Source organism: Melospiza melodia, chromosome 7, assembly GCF_035770615.1.
Source record: "Melospiza melodia melodia isolate bMelMel2 chromosome 7, bMelMel2.pri, whole genome shotgun sequence".
Classification (NCBI taxonomy): domain Eukaryota; kingdom Metazoa; phylum Chordata; class Aves; order Passeriformes; family Passerellidae; genus Melospiza; species Melospiza melodia.
Genome location: NC_086200.1, coordinates 27120211 through 27142653, shown reverse-complemented (window position 1 = coordinate 27142653; position 22443 = coordinate 27120211). Strand labels below are relative to the sequence as shown.

General features: G+C 55.4%; 1 protein-coding gene across 1 annotated transcript in view; it reads right to left on the bottom strand.

Annotated features, from left to right (window-relative positions):
- The window catches only part of CSNK1G2 (casein kinase 1 gamma 2), a 42413-nt gene extending 24807 nt beyond the window's left edge, over positions 1-17606 (bottom strand). The window contains exon 1 of the mRNA XM_063160849.1: positions 17543-17606. The gene's annotated coding sequence lies outside the window, so the exon portion shown is untranslated. The remainder of the gene's footprint in view (positions 1-17542) is intronic.
- Between the last annotated feature and the right edge of the window lie 4837 nt (positions 17607-22443).

The window sequence follows — 22443 nt, the reverse complement described above, 5'->3', positions numbered from 1 at the left end:
TGCTGTCCCTGCTCACACAGGGGACAATTTCTGTCTGGGGAACTGCAACTTGCTGTGCTCTTACCGTAAGAGGAAGGGCCCAGGGAGCAGGCAGGTAACCAGAGCAGGAAACCTCCTTCTGAACAACAAATTGCTTTCTGCCCATGCAGCAATTCTGCAGAATCTCTCACCAGTCCAGCGCAGAAAAGGCCAGTTAGGATGTCAGACTGGTTTCGGTTTTACTAAGCCAGAGTTTGTAGCACCGGAAGAAAGGAAGTTCACTACGGACAAAGCTGAGTCCCTGCCTGGGAGACCTTAAAAGGAGAGCAGAGTCCAGCTCCCAGTGCTCCATCCCTTCCCCTCTGCTCCAGCATTTCCGTGGGACACATGCAGCCACCCCAGCCAGGATGTGACGCTGCTCTGGAGCCCCTGCTCGCCATGGCAGGAGCTGGACACACTCAGGAATTCCTCACACAGCCCCTGACTCACTCAGCTCAGTGGTCTCAGCCCTCAGCCCCACACTCACCACATCAGGAGCTGGAATCACTCAGGCATTTTCAGGCATTTTTCACACAGCCCCTGACTCATCCAGGGGTCTCAGCCCCCTGCTTGCCATGGAAGGAGCTGGACAAACTCAGGCATTTTCAGGTATTTCTCACACAGCCCCTGACTCAGCCCTGTGGTCTCAGCCCTCAGCCTCCTGCTCGCCACGGCAGGAGCTCAGGCCATGCCCATCTTGGGATGCACTGGCCACTCAGGTATTCCTCACACAGCCCCTGAGTCAGTCCAGGGGTCTCAGCCCTCAGCCCCTCACTCACCATGGCAGGAGTTAGACCCACTTGGGCATTTTCAGGCATTCCTCACACAGCCCCTGAGTCAGCCCAGTGGTCTCAGCCCTCAGCCCCCTGCTCACCACAGCAGGAGCTGAACCCACTCAGGTATTCCTCACACAGCCCCTGATTCACTCTAGTGGTCTCAGCCCCTCACTCACCAAGGCAGGAGCTGGACCCACTCAGGAATTCCTCACACAGCCCCTGACTCAGCCCAGTGGTCTCAGCCCCTCACTCACCATGACAGGAGTTAGACCCACTTGGGCATTTTCAGGCATTCCTCACACAGCCCCTGACTCAGTTCAGGGGTCTCAGCCCTCAGCCCCCCACTCACCACATAAGGAGCTGGACCCACTCAGGCATTTTCAGGCATTTCTCACACAGCCCCTGACTCAACCCCTGGTCCCAGCCCTCAGCCAGGTCTGGCAGCTCTGCCACGGGGTTTTCCATGTAAATGAAACAATGCACCCCCAATGCTGTAAGCTCCAGGGAGACACTGGATCCTAATTAAATCCATGCTGCTGCTGGAAAACCCAGCTGCAGAGAGGAACCAGCTGCCTTCCAAAAGTGCACAGCAGTTGGCCAGCAGAAAGGTCTTTACCAGTCCCAGGGCTTCTGCTTCTCCTGCTCCCCCATCCATACATTTACCTTTACATTTTCCAACCAGTCCCATCCTGCCCAGTTCTTGTACAGACTCATTATCACAAGCATGTTCATCTTGGGAAGGAGCCAGCAAAGATTTCCTTTCTAGTCAAGATCCAACATTGCTTTTAATCCACTCATGCCCAGAGCATAAAGCCCAAGATTCAGCTGCTCCACCAACACCAAATCTGAGAAGTTTTGGAGCAGAACAACCCAGGCAGATCTGACACACTGGGAAAGGGCAGGTCCCCAGTGCTCACCTCCTGCAAAACCTGAACTTTGCTTTCATGCCTGGTAACTCTCTGCAAAAGAGGCTTTGCCTGCAAGCAGGTGTCCAAAATCTGTATCCCAAATCAATGTGTGTGCTCACCCTGGGAAGCAGAGAAGCCCAAGGAGAGCTCCTGAGCACAGACTCCAGAGCCCACAGCACCTTCAGGGCAGGCAGCCCTACCCTGTACCTCAACCTCTGCCCCTGGATGCTGTGGGAAAAATACCCAAAGTCTTGACAGCTCATAAAAGGTTCCCTTTTCCTTCCCTGGGAGGTTGAATAAGAACATATCCAAGTGCCTGCCTGCCCTGCAGGACCATGGGGATGCAGCCCAAGGGCAGCTAGCTGATGAGGGATGGGAGCTGCACGAGCATAGCTGGAACAGGCATGGCTGAGCCCTCTCCATCCCCTGCTCCACAGAAGCTTCTAGAGCAGATTTAGCTTCAGATTCAGGTGGCAGCTCTAAGACTTCCCTGCAAAGCCTTTCTGTGAAAGGGATGATCCTACATGTGTCACAAACACACAAATTCATCACCACCACATCACCAGTCTGGCCATGACAGTCACTGTGCTGGGCCACAAGAACCAGGTGAGAAAGCTCTGCTTTCAGGTTTCTGAGCAGGCAAGTTCTTCTTCCACCTCCTCCCCTCCCCAGAGCTTGCAGCCTGCCTCACAGTCACCAGGCAGTGGGAAAAAACAGCCTTCTAGACAAGTAGATAATTTTCACCCAGCAGCTGGGAGCAACAGCTTCCATTTCCATCTGAGGCTGGAACACCTCCTCCTGCGCTGCTGTAGCCTGAAATAAGGTTAAGACCATCTCTACACTGCTTCCCCAGCCCTGTCCCTGAATACTCCCACATACTGAAAGCCACACTTTTCATAAAAACAAGATGAAGTGCTGCCTTTCCCTCGATAAGGGATCTTAACGCATTTCCGGCAGCACGCCCGGGAATGGATGTGCAAGAAGAGCCATCAGCTCCCAGGGAGAACAGGAGAAGGCTCCCTCCCCACCTCCACTGCAGCCAGAGGTGGGCTGCACCTTTCCTGAGAGCTGAGAGCTGCCCTGGCTCCAGAGAGCTCCAGCATGGCCAGCTGAAGGACAAGGCTTGGGGACAACCTGCTGCAGGAGGATTTGACAGCACGCCCAGAGGAACAGCAGGTACAAACACAGGCAGGAAACACCAGAGGAAATGCCTCTGGCTCTGAATGGCCCAGCAAAGCACAGAGGGGAACAGCAGCAGCTGGGAGGCCACAATGTGTCCATCCAAGAGCTGATCCTGAGCCCACCTGCTTCAGCATCTCCTGGGGACAGTGGGCACAGGGAGAACAGCACAGAACACTGTGACACACCTCACCAGGGCAGGAGGGACATCCACTTCCCAACACACTGGGATGGGCTTGTTTCCCAGCCTGGCATCCAGGCCACTTGCTGCTAAACTTCAAGCTCTTCCCTCCCTCCACTGAATTTTCAGTAATACATGAGAGCACACACTTGTATTTAAACATTAGTGCCAAGTCAGATGGTTGAAACAGCAAACAAGCAGAGATCTCTGAATCCCAGTGCATGAAATGAGTTCTTCCCACCAAGCAGAGGGATGGGAAGGCATCCTGCCCTCCCTGCCCTGGGACAGGCCAAACACCACCACAAATCCCATCACACACACAATGCTGTGTATGGTGCCATTGCTTCTCTCCATGCACTGAAAGCAGAGCAGGGTCCACACTCTCCACCAGAACCCACTGAGAAGGCACCACAGCAAAAGCTTCCTCCTTTATGTAACCACAGGCCTCTGAGGGCAGAAACTGAGGCAGGACATGACAGCAGCCACTCTCACAAGATGCCAGGAGGGGCTGCAGTGCCACTGTCACAAGCTACAGAGTGAGTCCCCAGCTGTGGCAGGCAGCCCTGGACCCTGAGCCATCAGTGCAGCCACAACAGCTCCATGCTGACACAGCTTTATCAGCTCCTTTATCAATTCCCACGCATGGGGAAGCTGAGAGCAGCTCTCAGACATTGAGAAGGGGATCCCCTGCAGCCCCAACACCATGAGGCGAGGGGATCTCTGTCCCATGGGACTCCCTGGAGAAGCACTGCTGTCCCCGGCCACCCCATCTCTGGAGGGGGACACTGCCCACGGGATGATCCAACCCTGTCACAGCAGGATGAGCCTCCAGGAGCCCCCAGAGCTGCTCTGGTGTGAGTCAGAGGCTCTGAGCACATGGAGGGGTGGGATGTCCCCCCACACATTGTGGGAGAGCTCCTCGTGGGACAGCTCTGCTTCCAGAGCAGGAACCACTCTGGCATCCCACGGGCCAGGAGCAGCAGCAGGGAGGACACAGGGACATCCAAGTGCTGTCAGCTGCTGGGAGATGTGCAAGAGCTGAGGAAGAACATGAGCCATTCAAGGATGTCCTCAGAGATCCCTCATGTGTGTTCCTTCTGGCACTGTGAGGGATCAGTGGAAGGCAGAGTGATGGGATCAACATTTGTTCTCCAAAGGAAAAGAGACATTTCCCAACACATCTCCCATAACAAAAGCAAACTTCTGGATGCCTATGTCTCCCTTCCCTTCTCTTCCTCCTCCAAGCCCAAGCTGGGTCTGAAAACCTTTCGTGCACCTGGAGGAGATTTCCTCCCCACAGAGGAACTTGACTGAAACCAGCACAGGCAAGCCTGGCACTCTCCTCACAGAGTGGGACACCACAGTGACACACTCAGGACTTGCTCCCCCCACAGCCTTTGGAGCAGCTCCTAAATAAGCTCAGGAGCAGGAGAAGGGAACAGACTGCTGCCCTGACTCACACCACAGGCTCCCCACAGCACAAATCTGAACAGCACAGAACAGCCCAGGGTATCCCAGCTCGCTCCCAACTTCCAGGGAGCAGCAGATCAGAATTTAGCAGAGCTAGAAGTGGTTTCATTTCCCTTCCCTGCAGCCTCTAATGAGCACAGAATGAGCAAAACCACTCCCTCCACTCTGTCTGCACGGCATCCTTGTGTGCAGGGCACAGGCAGGAGGGGAATCCCAACAAGGAATTGCACCAGCCTCCCAATTCCTGTGCCAGGGACACAGGTGACGTTCACTCTTCTGGAAAGCACCATCTCTGGAGGGCAGGACATCCCCATGCCCATGCCCCAGCTGCTGCCTTGCCTTATCTGAACCACAGCTTTCCAAGCAGCCATGCATGAGAAAACCCCCTCTGTTCCTGGAGAGTCCAGGCCACCAGGGAGAGCAGATGATGTCAGGGGTGGATGCTGTCACTGCAAATTCTTTACATGACACACAAGGTGGGACACCCCAGAAGAGATCCCATTTGCTCTCCTGTGTTGGCATCCATACCATATGGCTCCTGGGCTTGGACACACACCTCCTTCTCTCCCAGCAGGCTGGGAAACAATCCAAGCAGCAGCATCAGCCATCTTATCTTCCCAACGTCCCTGTCACAGGCTCCAGGGGCTTTCCAGACCAATGCTCCCCCTGCTCTCACTCTGCTCCTTGCAGCAGCTGCCTCAGAGGAGGTCACCAAGAAAGTGTCATTACAGAAGAGGGAACTGAGGCACAACACTGCCACATGTCACACAGAAAGCAGTGGCAGAAGAGGCAGAAAATCCCCAAAGTCCCCAAAGGCTGCTGTGCCCTCTGAGGTCACCTGCAGGGATGGTGGCCCTGACCACAGGTGTGTTCTCCAGGCAGGGCAGTAACCTGGCACACAGCAGGAACCTGGCACAGGGCACAGCCCAGGAGTGGGTCAGAGCCCTGACCTGGAGATTGCCAGATTGGTTTCAGATTTGTTTCCTGGTTCACATTTCCAGGAGGTGGATGGAGCAGATGCCTGCAGCCAGCAACTCCCCTCCTGCTCCTTCTCCCAACCTGTGCCACACCTCAAGAGTGGCTGCCCTCCTGCCAGGGTAAGATGGACACCACCCAGCTCTGCCACTCCAGAGGTGTGGGAAAGGAGGGACACCCAATCCAACAGCTTGGGAGGGTGAGCTGTTCTGTGCCAAGCAGAGAACCAAGTGCAGAGCCAGGGAGGCACTGGGAGCACCCAAAAGCTCAGGCAGAAGGTGCCACCCCTCAGTCCAGCAGCTCCAAGCAGCCCCAGTGAGGAGCTGGGAATTCTGTGTGGCAAAGCAACCAGCGCCTGACAGGAGAGCCAAAGCTCACCTGGGTGGCTTTGAGAAACCAGACAGCTTTAAGGAACCAGAGAAGCTGTCACCTTCATCAACACAGGCTGGATATCAGCAGGAATTTCTTCTTAAAAAGGGTTGTTAAACATTGCAAGGGGCTGTCAGGGAGATGGTGAAGTTACCACCCTTGAAGGTATATAAGCAAAGACTGGACAGACTCAGTGCTCTGGGCTGAGTGACAGTATGGGGATTGGTCACAGGTTGGACTCCATTTTTGGGGTCTTTTCCAGCCTAAATGATTCTGGGATTCTGTGATCACTCCCATGGGCAAGAGCTGTGACACAAATTTGCCCAGCATCTCAAGCAGGGCTCCCTCCCAGCCCTGCCTGGGACAGGGGAGGAAGAGGCAGAGACAACACGCAGCACTGGAGGAATGGAAACCACAGCTCCACCTCCCACCTCCGAGATGTGGGATACTCATCCCACAAGGAATGGGGGCAAGGGGCAAGTTGAATATTCTGGAAGTTGTTTTTAATGAGCAATGCACACCCCAGCTCCAGTTTAAAGGGGGGAACAGATCCACAAAGAGCCCAACTCAGCAGATTCAGAACAATTCCAGCCTGGCTGCCAAAGGCCTGAGCTGTGTGTGCCAGCAGGGTTCCCTGCTCCTCAGCCATCTGGGGACTGTCACTCTGCACAGATCTGCCTGGCCTCCTGTCATGTGTAGCACTCCCAACCCCTTTTCTGTCAGCAGGATCTGGGTTGGCAGAAACACTTTTAATTGTAGGATTTTTTTTTTCCCTTAACCCATATCCTCTTGACAGAACCAGGTTAGGAAGCAGCTGCACTGGCAGATCTGGGGTGGCCTTTTGCAAAGCAAGGCAGGGAAAAAAAAGGGGTGCCTGGATCAGTTATCCCTCCAATCACCAAACTACAGTTAATCACAGCTTCCCATCTCTCCTGAGGTCACACAGAAAGGGGGAGCACCACCAGCTCAGCTAGAGCAGGTCCCTTGTCCTGGAGATCCCAGAGCAGGGTGGGTGGAAGGGATGTCATTCCCACTGGTGACAAGGGCTGTTTCCATTTCTGGGTGCTGAGCTGTCCCACATTTTTCCCTCTGCTTTCTTCCCAAGGCTGCTCCAAGCCCCATATATTTCCCCTCAAATGACTGCCAAACCGTATAGATTTGTGGGGACAAGAGGGGAGGAAAGGGTGAGCATCCAGTGGGGCTACCTGGGGAACCTCTCCCCAAAGAAGTGTCAGATTCCCTGCTGCAGAGGAGCAGGAGCTGATTTGCTGCTGCCCTGGCTCCCAGCTCTCCTCCCCAGCAGGGACAGCACTCCAGGGCCACAGGCAGGACCCACAGCACAGACCATGAGGAGAAAAGAGCAGCACCATGCAATTAATGTTTCCTGCAGAATAACTGGGGCAGAGGGATGCTCTGTGCCATGACAGCATCCATCAGCTTCCCTGCAAGAGCCAGCAGCACTGTGAGGGAAGCAGGGAGTGATCCATGAGTTCATCTTCCCACCCCCTCTACTACAGGACCATCAGCAGCTCAATCCTTTCCAGCTTTCCCTGCAGCCTCTCAAAGGTGTGGAGGTGACCTGCTTATTTCACAGATGGGCATGGAAGCATCTGTGATCTCAGAGAAAAAAAGAGGATAGAGAACAGAGATTCACAACTAACTGGAGACTAACTGGGACAAATTCCTAAAGCCCAGCAAGCACCCCAGCCTGCTGCCTTGCAGGGAGGGATGAGTTTCAAAACAAGGGCCAGAGACCTACATCCCACTGCTGGTCACACCACAAGCTGTGCAGGATCTTTTCACTCCTCCATCCCTCACACAGAGGATCAGCCTCACAGCCCTTTATTAAGCATTGGGACAGCTTTGTGGATTAAGGATTTGGTCAGGTTTGCACCAAGCTCCACATCAGAAAGGCACATTACAAAGGGTTTTTTCTCATCTTCCCTCGTCCCCCACCTGTGTATTTTGCAGGGATGAGGAGGCCAGGACTGAACAGGAAGAGCACAGGACTGACACAGCTGGAGAGGTGCTGCTGTGCACTGGGAATCTTTCAAGGGGTTCATCCCAAAGATTCTCTCAAACAGCTACACCCTTGCTGGTTCCTCCCTTCCCCTTACCTGCTTCTTTCAACCCTACACAAAGGGCTTGATTTATAAAATCAGAGGGATCATTGCCATGAAGGGGCATGTAGGATACACCCCCAGGAGGACCCATTTCATCTTGCTGCTATTAATACCTGGAACATTATTTGCACGAACAGACTGTCCTTTCTCCCTCATTTCTGGGCTCTCACTTCTCTGGTTTGTCCCAGAAATCCCAGCCAACACACGTTCACCCTTCTCTAGTACACACTTCCATCCAAACCCCCAAATTCTCCTGGTTTTTTGGAGTTAATTACTCATGTTTCTAGTCTACATCACCTCTTTCAACCCCTGCAGACAGGATACAGCTCCCCTGGCTCCCTCATTCATTAAGCAGCCAATTTGTGGGCCTAAACCCATCAACTCTCATTATGGAAAGAGACCAAGACTTCCCACAGCTGCCCAGCATCCCACTATCCTCCAAGCTGGATGGGGCTCTCACTCCTCTTTGCTTCCCCAGCACCAAAGCTGGGACTAAGAGCCAGAGCCAGGCTCTGACTGGGCTTGGCTCAGCTTCAGGCTGGGCCTAAGGGTTGGTTGCAAGGTCTTTGCCACACTGGCACAAAGAAGTTCCCAAACTTTCAGAGCTGTGCTGAGCCACAAAACAGCCTCACATGCCTTTGGTTTTGCTTCAAGAGGAAACATGTTTTCTCTGTATCCAGGCCTAAAACAGTCAAACCCAGCCAAAACCATCCAATGAAGAGCACAGAGCATGACAAGTCAGGGCAGAGGGTAACCATGGAGCTAAGGAAGCTCAGACTTCCCAGGCAGACCCAGAACTCCTCACCTGCCCTGTGAGCAGAGAGGGGCTGGGAAGGGAATCAGGCTCCTGTCAATCCCTGTGTCCCACACACCACAACCAGCCTGAGGTGCCACCAAACCCTGACCTGAATTCTGATATCCAGCAGCACACAGCCCTGGGAGAAACGTGGGACAAGCTCAGCACTGAACCAGCAGCAAGCTTTACCTGGTTGTGGGGGCACTCTGTGAGAAGGATCCCACAGAGAGGTAAAGGATCACAATGAAAGGTGAAGGATCACACAGGAAGGTGAAGGATCACACAGAAAGGTGAAGGATCCCACAGAAAGGTGAAGGATCCCACAGGGAGGTGAAGGATCACAATGAAAGGTGAAGGATCACAGTGAAAGGTGAAGGATCACAATGGGATCCCACAGTGAAAGGTGAAGGATCCCACAGTGAAAGGTGAAGGATCCCCACAGTGAAAGGTGAAGGATCCCACAGTGAAAGGTGAAGGATCCCACAGTGAAAGGTGAAGGATCCCACAGTGAAAGGTGAAGGATCCCCACAGTGAAAGGTGAAGGATCCCCACAGTGAAAGGTGAAGGATCCCACAGAAAGGTGAAGGATCACAGTGAAAGGTGAAGGATCCCACAGAAAGGTGAAGGATCCCACAGAAAGGTGAAGGATCCCACAGAAAGGTGAAGGATCACAATGAAAGGTGAAGGATCACAATGGGATCCCACAGTGAAAGGTGAAGGATCCCACAGTGAAAGGTGAAGGATCCCACAGTGAAAGGTGAAGGATCCCACAGTGAAAGGTGAAGGATCCCACAGTGAAAGGTGAAGGATCCCACAGTGAAAGGTGAGGAGAAGACATGAACACCCCATCAAGCCAGCCCAGGGAATGGAAATCCTGCCATTAGCAGGATCCACTGCAGAGGATTTCACAGCTGATGAACCCTTGCCACCACAGAGCACAGCGAAAGCAAAAGCAGCAAGGCATTTCTTTTCTGATAAGCTGCTTTTATCAGCAAGTTCAGCCTGGCTGCCCACAGCAGCAGCTCCCAGCCTGTGCCTTTAAATCCCCTTGGCAGGCAGGACTGGGCTGAGGGAGCAGACACGCCCTGAGCTCCAGCACACAAACATTTCCTCCCAGCCATTCCACACCAGGGCTCAGCCAGAGCTGCTCCTACCTGCCAGGGCCCTGCCAGGGGAACACAGGCTGTGCCACACACACCTGGACATGCACAGGCTTAAATTCATTTCCTGAATCCCTCCTGCTTCCCCACCAGCTCTGGACATTCTTCCCTCAAACTTCTTCCTTAAGGCAAATATTTGGAGTCTAACAGGCATTCCTCATGGAAGGCACAAGTTAAATATTGGCCCTAAAACAACAACAAGTGCCTTTCAATGATTCTGGCTGGAGAAGCACAGCTCTGGACTTTGATTTCTGGCTCTGAACAAAAATAGGAGCAAAGCACTGAGTGTGACACTCTTCTCCTGGGAGCAGTCGGGTTTCAGGCTCTGCAGGTGCCCTGCCAGGACCACAACCAGCAGTGGGAACTGTCCCTGCTCGTGCCTTCTCACACCTCGGGTGTCTGCTGTCACCCAGCCAAGGCTGCTGCAGTGCATCCTCTGCACCAGCCTGAGCCTCATCTCCAGCTCTGTGATTTTATATCCTCAGAGAGACACTGGAGAAGACCTGCTGGGAACCATGGGTGCCACCCAGGGCATTTGCACACCTTGTGCTGCCTGCCTGTGGCTGCACCAGCAGCATTCCCAAAGGTGCCCACCTCTCCATGCAGCCATGCCCAGCTCCTCAGTGCAGAGGATGCTCCAGGCTGTTCCTGCTCTGCAGGCAGCCCAGCCCCTCACAGATGTGCTGGCTCTTGTGAGAAAACATCCCAGCAAGGCAGGAGAGCAGTCAGAGAGATGGCAGCACGGTAAAAGGCAGAGGGAAGGGTGAGGAGGAAAAAGAAACGTGCACTGAGGTCAGTACACCTGAAGCCTGGTAGCACTCAGGTCCTGGGATGTCATGGGCACTTCCCACAGGGATCAGGGGAGCAGAGCTGAGCCCTGCAGAGCCAGGTTTGCTGCACCCCAGAGCAGCTCTGTGATGTCCAGATGCTGCTGATGATCCAAGCCTGAGCTTGGCTGCTCCATCAGCCCCAGTGCAGGCAGGTCCCAGAGAGCCCCTGGAAAAACCAACCCAAACCAGAGTCTGCTCCAACACCAGAACACCTCAACAGTTACCCTGAGAAAGGTTAAATGGCACAGATGTGGTACACACTCACTCACACTCAGAGGGTTTGCTCTATATCCTGCTAAATTCAGCACGGGGTGTGTTGAACGAGTTTCCCTTTCACTCCCCTGTAAGCCCAGGAGCTCTGAGCAGGCCTGGGAGCAGGAGAGGGACTGAGCAGTGGAGAGCTGCTCCTGGCAACATCCCCATGGTTGGAGGAGATGGAGAGCTCTGCTATGCTGGAATTCCTCTCTAATTCCTTCCCAAGACACTTATGATGGCACTTCAAGCTGGGGAATCTGCTGGGGGTTCTGACAAGCTCTCAGGGAGATCCCCTGATGAGACAGACACCCCTCAGCAAACAGTGTGGCTTTAAAACCAGCTGCAAGTCACCCTGGAGGAAATGTTAAAGCTCTGAGCACTTCCCATTCCCTCCCCAGCCACCAAAGCCCATGGAGGGACGAGCTGCAGCAAGTTTGAGCAGGAATTCCCAAGGCTCAAGGCAGAGACCAGCCTGTACCTGTGAGCACCAACACCTCCTCATCCCCCAGCACACTGACCCTGCACTCCCAGAGCCAAGTGCTGCTCTTCACTCTGAGCAGCCCCTTCCAACACAGGGAACAACCTGTGCCCCCAGAGTCCTTCCTAAACATTCCCTGTACCTGGCACCACCAGCACAGGGACCCCAGCTCTGCTCCCCAACACCTGATCCTTCCTAAACATTCCCTGTGTCTGGCACCACCAGCACAGAGACCCCACCTGTGCCCCCAGAGTCCTTCCTGAACATTCCCTGTACCTGGCACCACCAGCACAGGGACCCCAGCTCTGCTCCCAGAGTCCTTCCTAAACATTCCCTGGATTTGGCACCACCAGCACAGAGACCCCACCTGTGCCCCCAGAGTCCTTCCTAAAACATTCCCTGGATTTGGCACCACCAGCACAGAGACCCCACCTCTGCTCCCAGAGTCCTTCCTGAACATTCCCTGTGCCTGGCACCACCAGCACAGGGACCCCAGCTCTGCTCCCAGAGTCCTTCCTGAACATTCCCTGTGCCTGGCACCACCAAAACCAGACTGACTCAAATCAGCACTGCCTTGGGATGAGAGGAATTGGCAGAGCTGGGGGCGAGGGGATTCCAGAAAAGCCTCAGCTTGCCCCTCGCCCACACACACGGCACAGAAGTTGCTGGAAAGCACCATCCTCTCCCCACATCAAACCAGGGAAACCAAGCAGAGTATAAACTTCATCACTGCCAACAGTCCCTGCTAAAAAAAGGATGAGAGAAAAAAGGGTTTTTTACTTTGTTGTTTGTACCTCGGTGCTACCTCAAAAGCAGCGAGATTTTTTACCTGAAAACATTGGGCAAGGACAGAGTCTGCAAGAATGGAGCTTTTGTAGCACAAACACAGCTCTGTTGGGGTTTAAATTAGATTTCCACTGACCTTTTTGAGCCCATCGTTCAGCCACCCACACCAAGCAGCCCCTCTTAGCAGGACTGTGCAGCCCCCAGCCTGGGAAGAGGAACAAACCCCCAGAGACTTGGCTGTGCTCCCAGGGAACCCCCACAGCCCTCCCAGCACCGCTCCTGCTGCACAAACTGCTCAGCTGCAGGGCTGCAAAGCTCCTCCAAAGGAAAGCTGCACAAAATCCAAGCTCAAGCTCAACCTTAACCCCTGTTTATTAACTTAAGAACATCCCTGTCAGGGTGACAAAGCCCGTGCATCACCTGCCAACTGTCTCATTCACCACTGGGAAAGCAAAGGCCAGCCCTGCCTCATTAAAAAGCATTACATAACATTAAGTAACAAAGGGCTACAGGACATTCTTTGCTCGGTGGACATGTAGAAATGAATGACTCAAAAATGAACGCTCCTTTCCTCCAGACTCCAGCACCCTGGGAGGCCAAGAGCACCTTATTTCCAAGGCAACAGTGCCTTGCCTCATCCCAAATCCTGCTCTCACATCCAACTTACTGCCACCCCTGCCCTGCAGACACTGCACAACACACAGCAGTGCCCAGCTCTCGTTCAGAGCAGTCCCCAGGCACCAGGGGATGTGTTTGTGCTGCTGTGGCACTGGGACCCTCGCCAGCCTGGGGTCAGCTCAGCTGGACCTTGCTGGGCAGGATTTTGGGTTTCCTCCATGTCACCATCTCAGTGCAAGCCTTTCACAGACAGAGCACCTGGTTTCACTGTCACCACAAGGCCTCAAGAGCTGTGTTTCCCACGAGTGAGGAGGATTCTGCTGTGATGTTTCAAGTGCCAGGGGCCTGATGCAGTGGGGAGGCAGGTGACAGCAGGGCAGTGCTTGGAAAGTCCACTGCCACCAACCTTCTAGCACAACTGACTCCATAAACACTGGGAGATTCTCCTGGACACACAAAACTCCTATCCACCATCTCACTGGAGCAAAAAAAAGCCAATTTAAACTCTTTACAGAACTAATTTAATTCCTGATGCAGTGGGGAGGCAGGTGACAGCAGGGCACTGCTTGGAAAGGCCACTGCCACCACCCCCCCAGCAGAACAGACTCCCTAGCACTGGGAGATCCTCCTGGAGACACAGAACTCCTATCCACCATCTCACTGGAGCCAAAGAAACCAATTTAAACTCTTTACAGAACTACTTGAATTCCTGTGCTGCAGGAGCAAACCCTCCTTACTGTGGGCGGTGGGTGAAACCAGAGACTTCCTGCTCCCTGTAGCATTTTGAACCACCCTGCAAAGCCTTACCTAGAAGTTTCAGCTTACCTGAAGAGCCATTTCCTACACCACACAGGGCTGATGGTGGGTGCTGATCTGCTGCTGCACGCTCTGAAGGCAGTGAGTGGAAAGCAGAGAGATGTTCTGTGGTTTTACAGTCCCTGCTGTGGGGCTGTGAGTGGGGGGCTCACAGCTCTGAGCACCACAGAAACCTGACAGGGTGGGACAGACAAGGCAGGGGTGTGCTGGAACACCACAGAATGGAATCACAGGTTGGAAGGGAGCCTACAGCTCACCCAGTTCCACCCCCTAATCCTTTGCACTACCTCCAGGGTGCTCCTTTGATCCAACCCGGCCTTGGAACTTCCAGGGTCAGCCACAGCTGTTCTGGGCAACCTGAGCCAGGGCCTCACCACTGCCACAAGCAGGAATTTCTTCCTAGTATCCATCTAACCCTGCCCTGTGTCAGGGGAAGCCATTCCTCCTCGTCCTGTCACGCCAGTTCCTGGTGCACAGGCTGCTTTTTCCAAGGCAGTTATTAGAAATAATGCATCAATGTAACAGGCAAGGGAGGGGCTGCCCACAGGAAGGGCTGCAGGGCTACAGCCTGGGCAGGGATTTAGAATTCTTCAGGAGGAGGAGGGCAGCTGGTGTGAATCAGGGTGCCTGACACAGGAGCCTGAAGCTCCACACTCAGCTACCCCAGCAGAAAATCACCTTTTTACCTCCCTCACAACCAAAGCTGCTGCTCCTCTGTAGCAATGAATCTCCCAGAGACAGCAACTGGCAGCAGGAAGTAGAAGCAGCCTCTCACAAAACCCCAAAACCATTCACAGAGCTTTTCTGACAGGAAGATGACTTGTGCTCCTGCAGAACCCCAGAGCTGCTGGGACCTGCTCTCCCTCCCAGCTCACAGGAGCAGCTGGACAGAAGCAGACTCCAGGTCACACCATGTCTGGGCCGAGGAAGGAGGCTCAGGTTCACAGCTCCTCACTGCACCCACAAGGAGCCACGTCTGCCCAGGCACAGCCCAATTACAGGGCTGTGGGCAGAGCTGTTCCCACAGGCTCTCAGCAAAAAGGCAAACACACGCAGGAAGCTCCTGTGCTGGCACCCAAGTGTGTCCCTGCTCAGCAGCACCACAAGGGAAGAGCTCTGACTCCTCGAAGTGCAGTGGGCAGTCCCAGGAGCAGCACAGGGCAAACCAGGCCGCTGCCCTCTGCTACCAAACCCTGCAGAGCCAGGGCAGGGTCTCCACCCCAGCCCAGGGGCTGCAGCTCTCCTGCTCACCCCACCACAGCACATCAGGGCTTGCTGCTCACCCGAGGCTTCCTCAGCCCTCCCTTCAGTGCCTGTGGAGCTGCAGTTCCTGTCTGAAGGCAGAGATAAACAGCTTCCTACCCACCCTGGGCTTGCAAGGGCCAGGCACACACCTGGAGGCACGGCCAAGCACAGGAGTGCTGCTCCAGCACAGCTCATCCCAGCTAGAACACAACAGGGAAGGGGTTGGGCAGGGGGAGACAGCTCCGGAGCACAGCCAGGCTGTGGTTTATTGGCAGCTGCTCTCAGACGTTGTTGTGTCTTCCAGCCCAGAGGGGCTGGAGGGGGGGAGGAACCACTGATTGTCCACGAGCACAGCCCTCATGTCACTCCCATTGATCCGCTGAGTCACTCCCGAATGAACAGTTTTGACAACAGCCCGGGCTGCACAGGAGCTCTGACACGGAATACAAAACGAGGGGCACGGTGAGGAGGCTGCTCTGAGAGCAGCACCAGGAACCTGCTGAGCCACCGGGGCCAGGAGCTGCACCCAGAGCAAGGGCAGAGCTCACAGCTCCAGCCAGGGAAGCTGCTGGACATGGAGCACACAGCTCCATCCTGCACCCAGCTGCCATCCACAGCACCCAGCTGCCATCCACAGCACCCAGCTGCCATCCACAGCACCCAGCTGCCATCCACAGCACCCAGCTGCCATCCACAGCACCCAGCTGCCATCCACAGCACCCAGCTGCCATCCACAGCACCCTGCTCCCATCCACAGCACCCTGCTCCCATCCACAGCACCCTGCTCCCATCCACAGCACCCTGCTCCCATCCACAGCACCCTGCTCCCATCCACAGCACCCAGCTCCCATCCACAGCACCCAGCTCCCATCCACAGCACCCAGCTCCCATCCACAGCACCCAGGGAAGCTCCTGGACACCGTCTCTGCCCTGCAAACCACACCAGCTGCACCATGTGGATGCAGGAGCAAACAAAGCAGCTGCTGCTTAAGCAAAGGAGCGACACAAGTGATTTTAAAGTGATTTATAAGGCCTCACAGAGGAGATCAAACCCCTAAACCACCTCTCCAGGCTCAGGGATCTGAGCACCCCCTCCAGATCTCACGTTCCCACAGAGCTGAGCATGCTGGTGGTGTTGGACCAGGCAGCACCACAAGCCTCCCAGCACCCCAGAGCTGCTCAGGAGTGATAAAACACTGACCAAACAACGTCCCTATCTGCACCGTACCAAATGAAAGCAAAACCAACAAATCTTTGGCAAGTTCCTCACAGCAGCCAAGCCTATCCTGCCACGGCAAAGGCTCCCCATGGAGGCCTCCTGCCCTAATTTGCAGCAATTCTTTGTCAGACCACTGGCAAACACCAAACGTTTGCTCCAATCTGTTACATAAGGCCCAGTTTTCAAACCTGTGTGCTGGCCGCGGGGAGATGGGGGCACGCAGTGTGTGGCAGCCTGGCTGGCAGGTGAACTCACACACCCCTCAGAACGCACTTCCACACCTCCAACCACTTGTTGTGTGGAAGGAAAACAAACGGATAAGTTAAGGAGGCAACTTCCAAAGGTTTTACACACCTTTCAACCCGCGTCCAGGCTAACTTGAACTGTTTGGAACTGACTGGTATCACGGCAACTCAAAAGGCGTTTGTAAAACTTTGCTTTTTAACTTTAAAATACACCAAACACGGCAAGTCCTCACGCTGCCCAGCACACAAAAGAAAAGGCACCTTCCTGACCATCCCCACAACTTCCCGTTGTTTGCTGCCCGAGATGCAGAGCCCTGGCTCGGCTCCCTCCTGCCAGCCAGCCACAGGAGCCACGGGCCTCCGGCAGAGCCTCCTCATTTGCAAACCTCCAACAGCTCAAATCGGCTCCTGTCTGCTGGGGGCAGGAGGGGGAGGGCACTTTTCCCTTTCCTCGCATTCATCCTCACCCGCTTCGCTGAGGAAAAAAAAAAGCCGTTTGAAATACCAGCTTCAGCACGGTCCTTTCCCCAAATAAACACTTCCCAAGCCCTCCGGAGGGAGGAAAGCCACATACAAAGGAGCCAACACGCTGCGAGGCTGGGGCAGGCTGCGGGGACACGGCGGGGCCCAGCCGACCCCATCCCCGCCGCCCGCCCGGCCTCGGGGGCACCGGGGGCTCGCAGCCCTTCCCGGGGCCACAGAACCGGCACGGCCGGGAGGGACGGGGCGAGGCGGCCCTGGGCCCTCACCCCGGCCCGGCCTGACCCCAGCGCGGCCCCAGAGCCTGCCCAGCCCCCGATGCCAACGTGACCCCCACAGCCCCCGACTGTCCCCAGGCCCACACCGACCCCTCCTCAGCCCCACCGCCCGGCGACCTCTCCATGCCGAGCCGGGGCCTCTCCCGACACCCCCGCGACCCCCGGAGCCCCCTCCTCTCTCCGGGCCCCTCCCGCCGTTCAACCCCCCCCGCCACCGCCCCGGCCCCGCCGCCCCCGCCCGCGGCGCCGCCCGGCCCGGCCGCCCCTCCCCGGTGCCGGCCGAGCGGAGCCGAGGCCGCAGGGCCCCCGCCGTCCCCCGGTGCTCCCCCGGTGTTACCTCGGCGGTCCCTCAGCGCCGGGCGGCGGCGCCGCTGCCCCGCGGCCGCTCCCCCATGGCGGCGCCCCCGGCCCGGCCCCGCTCGCCTCCCCTCCGCCGCTGCGCCAACGGCGTACGGCCCGCGCTGCGCCAACGGCGTACGAGCCGCGCCGCGCCCGTGCGCGCCCGCGCGCCAGCGGCGCAACAGCGCTTGGTGAATACGGGCGGCGGGGCGGAGCGCGGCGCAAGCGCAGCGGGCGCGAGGGTGGCGGCGCAGCGGCGCTGGCGTAGGGCGCGTTCGGGAATAGCGGCCGGCAGGCGGCGGCTTTGCGGCTGTGCGGCAGCGCCGCGCGCTTTACGGCAGCTCCGGTTAACCCCGCGCTGCCCGGCGCCGCTGTCGGGACCGGCGCCGCTGTCGCGACAGGGCCCGCGCTGCCTCAGCGCCCTGCGGGGATGGAGGGCGCGGCTCTCACACGGGGAGCACACCGCGCTGTAGGGGACCCTGTAGGGTCCGGCCCCGCTGGTGGATGTGGCTCCGGTGTGGGTTATCGCGATGCTGTCGCGATATGGATGCCACCGTGCGGGCGGGGCACGGGCCTGGTGCAGGGAGCGGCATGGGGGGTATGGACCCCGTTATAGGACAGGCCCTGATATGTGAGTGAGCCCCGGAACGGAGTACAGCCCTGCTTTGGGGTACAGACCCTTTTTGGGGTAAAACCCCCGTTTTGGGGTAAAGCCCCTGTTTTATGGTACATACCTGTTTTGGGGTACAGCCCCTTTTTGAGGTAAAGCCCCTGTTTTGGGGTACAGCACTGGTTTGGGGTACATCCCTATTTTGGGGTAAAGCTCCTCTTCTGGGATAAAGCCCCTCGTTAGGGATAAAGCCTTTGTTTTGGGGTACAGCCCCTCTTTTAAGGTACATCCCTGTCTTGGGATAAAGCCCCTGTTTTGGGGTAAAGTTCATGTTTTAAGGTACATCCCTGTTTTGGGGTAAAGCTTCTGTTTTGGGGTACAGCCCTGCTTTGGGGTACAACCCCTGTATTGATGTAAAGCCCCTGTTTTGGGGTAAAGCCCCTGTTTTGGGGTACAACTGTATTTGGGGCCACAGCCCTTCTTTGGGGCACAGCCTTGTTTTGGGGTAAAGCCCCTGTTTTGAGATAAAGCCACTATTTTGGGGTACAGCCCCTGTGTTTGGATACAGACCTTGCTCTGGGGCACAGCCCTGTTTTCGGGGACAGCCCTGTTCTGGGGTAAAGCCTTTGTTTTGGGGTACAGCCCCCATGTTTGGATACAGACCTTGCTCTGAGGTACAGCCTCTCTTTGGGGCACAGCCCTGTTTTGGGGTACAGCTTTGTTTTAGGATAAAGCCTTTGTTTTGGGGCACAGCCCCTGTATTTGGATACAGACCTTGCTCTGGGGCACAGCCCTGTTTTGGGGCACAGCCCCTCTTTGGGGCACAGCCCTGTTCTGGGGTAAAGCTCCTGTTTTGGGATGTTTTGGGGTACAGCCCCCATGTTTGGATACAGACCTTGCTCTGAGGTACAGCCCCTCTTTGGGGCACAGCCCTGTTTTGGGGTACAGCTTTGTTTTAGGATAAAGCCTTTGTTTTGGGGCACAGCCCCTGTATTTGGATACAGCCCCTCTTTGGGGTCCATCCCCATTTTGGGGCACATTTCCCTCATCCCCACACCCATCCCCACCCCAGGCCCTCTGGGGCAGTGCAGAGGGGGCACAGCTGTGGCACCCACCCCATGGGGACAGAGGGTGGCATTTTACAGTATTGTCACCTCTTTGTGGCCATCAGCCCCCAGCAAAGCCACTCTGAGGGAAACAGAGGCACTGCCTTGCAGGGAACAGAGCTCCAGGACTGGGATCTGCTGGGACAGTGTGGGGGTTTTAGTTTGAACTGGGCAGAAATACTGATTTTATGTAATTTTGGTGTGCTAATTGGAGATTTCCTTGATTTTGAGATTTTTTTTTGAGGTGTTCCTGAGCAGGGACACAGATCCCACTGCCACCTCCTGAAACCTTTAATTTTCTTCTGGTTGCTCACCTGGGGACAAACACTCCATCCTCCATCCCAGTGCCCCTCAGGGAAGGAGGGCACAGCCAGAGCATCATTTCCTTCTCACCTCTTTTCTCTCAACCCCCCAATTTGAGGCTTTCAGGGTAAGGCTGGAAGGAGGGGACACCCCTGCACAACCCTGCTGGTCACATCTTCACCATAGCACGGAGCAGATGCACCCCAAAAGTATTTTCAGGCAATGGGTAAAGGAATTTGTGTGGGTTTGGGGGACAGCACCACCCCAAGTACCCATTTCAGCATTTCCAACTGCTTGAGTTGGTTCTTTTCTCCTGTCACAGAAATGTTCCAGGGAAAAGCTCTCCCCACAATGGTTGGCTGCAGGACTTTTCCCTGTGGGTGTTTGCTCCTACCAAAAAAAAGCCGATTTTAGAGCATCAGGAAAATTCTGAATGTGTGAATTCCAGCTGCTCCCATCCTGTTCCTGTGTTGTGGCCTGGCTCAGGAGGGTGCAGGGGTGCTGTGACACATGTCCTGCCCCTGGAAAGGACAAAATCACCCTTGGAGAGGACAAAATCACCCCAGGAGAGGGTAAAATCACCCCAGGAGAGGGTAAAATCACCCCTGGAGAGGATAAAATCATCCCTTGAGAGGACAAAATCACCCTGGAGAGAATAAAACCACCCCTAGGGAAGATAAAAACAACCCTGGAGAGGGTAAAATCACTCCTGGGGAGGATAAAATCACCCCTTGGGAGATAAAATCACCCCTGAGGAGAGGATAAAATCACCCCTAGAGAGGGTAAAATCACCTGTGAGGAGGATAAAATCACCCCGAGGAAGATAAAATCACCTCTGGAGAGGATAAAACCACCCCTGGAGAGGATAAAATCATACCTGGGAAGGATAAAATCACCTCTGAGAAGGATAAAATCTAAAATCACCCCCGAGGAGGATAAAATCACCCCTGGAGAGGATAAAGTCATCCCTGGAGAGGGTAAAATCACCCCTGAGAAGAGGATAAAATCACCCCTGAGGAGGATAAAATCACCCGTGGAGAGGGTAAAATCACCTCTGAGGAGGATAAAATCACCCCTGGAGAGGATAAATCACTACTAGAAAGGACAAAATCACCCCTGGAGAGGATAAAATTACTCCTGGAGATGACAAAATCACCCCTGGAGAGGATAAATCACCGCTAGAAAGGATAAAATCGCCCCTGGAGAGGGTAAAATCACCCCTGGAGAGGGAAAAATCACCCCTGGGGAGGATAAAATCACCCCTGAGGAAGATAAAACACCCCTGGAGAGGGTAAAATCACCCCTGGAGAGGGAAAAATCACCCCTGGGGAGGATAAAATCTAGAATCACTCCCAAGTAGGATAAAATCACCCCTGGAGAGGGAAAAATCGCCCCTGGGGAGGATAAAATCACCCCTGGAAAGGGTAAAACCCCCCTGGGACCCTCCCTTTCCTATCTGCCCCCATCCCACTCCCCAACTCTGCAATTTTGTGGTGATTTCACACACTTTGAGAACTCCCAAGTTGCTCAGGCATTTGGCTGGAGAACTGAACCACCCTCTGGAGCAGGAGAGGGGGGAAGAAGAGAGTTTGGATTTTATTTCAAGGCAGATCTGCAGCAGGGAGCACACGCTGTGCCAAAGGCCTGCAGAGACACGAGCAGCTCATGCCACAGAAGCAGCACAGGGAGCAGGAAAATCCAGGGAATTTCTGGTGGGAAATCATCCAGCCAGGAGCCCTGGCCCTCTCCTGTGGGCTCATTGACAAGCAGACAACACAAAGGGAGCACTGGGACTGCACAGAATGAGCAATGAGCTGCCCCAGGGTGGGTGGCAGCACCTTCCCAGCTGGAGCTGCAGAGGGACAGAAACACAGCAAGAACCAGAGAAAAGGAAAAAGCCAGGCCCTCCCAGTGCCCCTCACACCCTGATGGAGAATCCAGAGCTTTTTGGGGGCTCCTCAGGGTGGGGGGCTGAGCTTGGCTGCACAACCACCCCCACTCCTGCCAAACCCTGCAGCAGGGGCAGAAAATCCCCTCATTCCAAGGGCCAAGGTCCTGCTCGAGCAACAGCTGGAGCAGGAGCTTAAAATGTTCCTCATGCTCAGATTTGGAGGCCCTGGAGCAAGAATTTGAGGGAAATCCAATTCATCCTCCTGCTCAACACGTCAGGGCACAGCAGCAGCTGTAGGGAAACACTGTCAGAGAGAGGAGGATGATGAGGGCCAGGCAGGGGAGCCTGGCACAGGGCTCGGAGACAGGAATACACTGAGATCAGCAGATGTCACATCAACAGCTGTGAGGGAAATTCCTCTTCTAGGATGAAATATCTGCCATGGAGTGGAACTGGGGTGTGACACCACAACGTGGTGATTTCCATGTTCCCACCTGTGTCCAACTCTGGGGACCCCAGGCCAGAGGAGCCACGGAGATGCTGCCAGGGCTGGAGCCCCTCTGCTCTGGAGCCAGCCTGGCACAGCTGGGCCTGCTCACCTGGACAGGAGAAGGCTCCAGGGACACCTCAGAGCCCCTTTTGGGGCCTGAAGGGGCTCCAGGAGAGCTGCAGAGGGACTGGGGACAAGGCCTGCAGGGACAGGACACAGGGAATGGCTCCCACTGCCAGAGGGCAGGGCTGGGTGGGAGATTGGGAATCAGGAATTGTGGAATCCATCCCTGGAATGGATTTCCCAGAGCAGCTGGGGCTGCCCCTGGATCCCTGGCAGTGCCCAAAGCCAGGCTGGACAGGGCTGGGAGCAGCCTGAAGGTGTCCCTGCCATGGCACTGGATGGGCTTTGAGGTCCCTCCCAACACAAACCATCCTGGGATTCTCTGAACATGTCAAGATATTTCGGCCCAAATATTGCAAGATGAACAAAAGCAGCA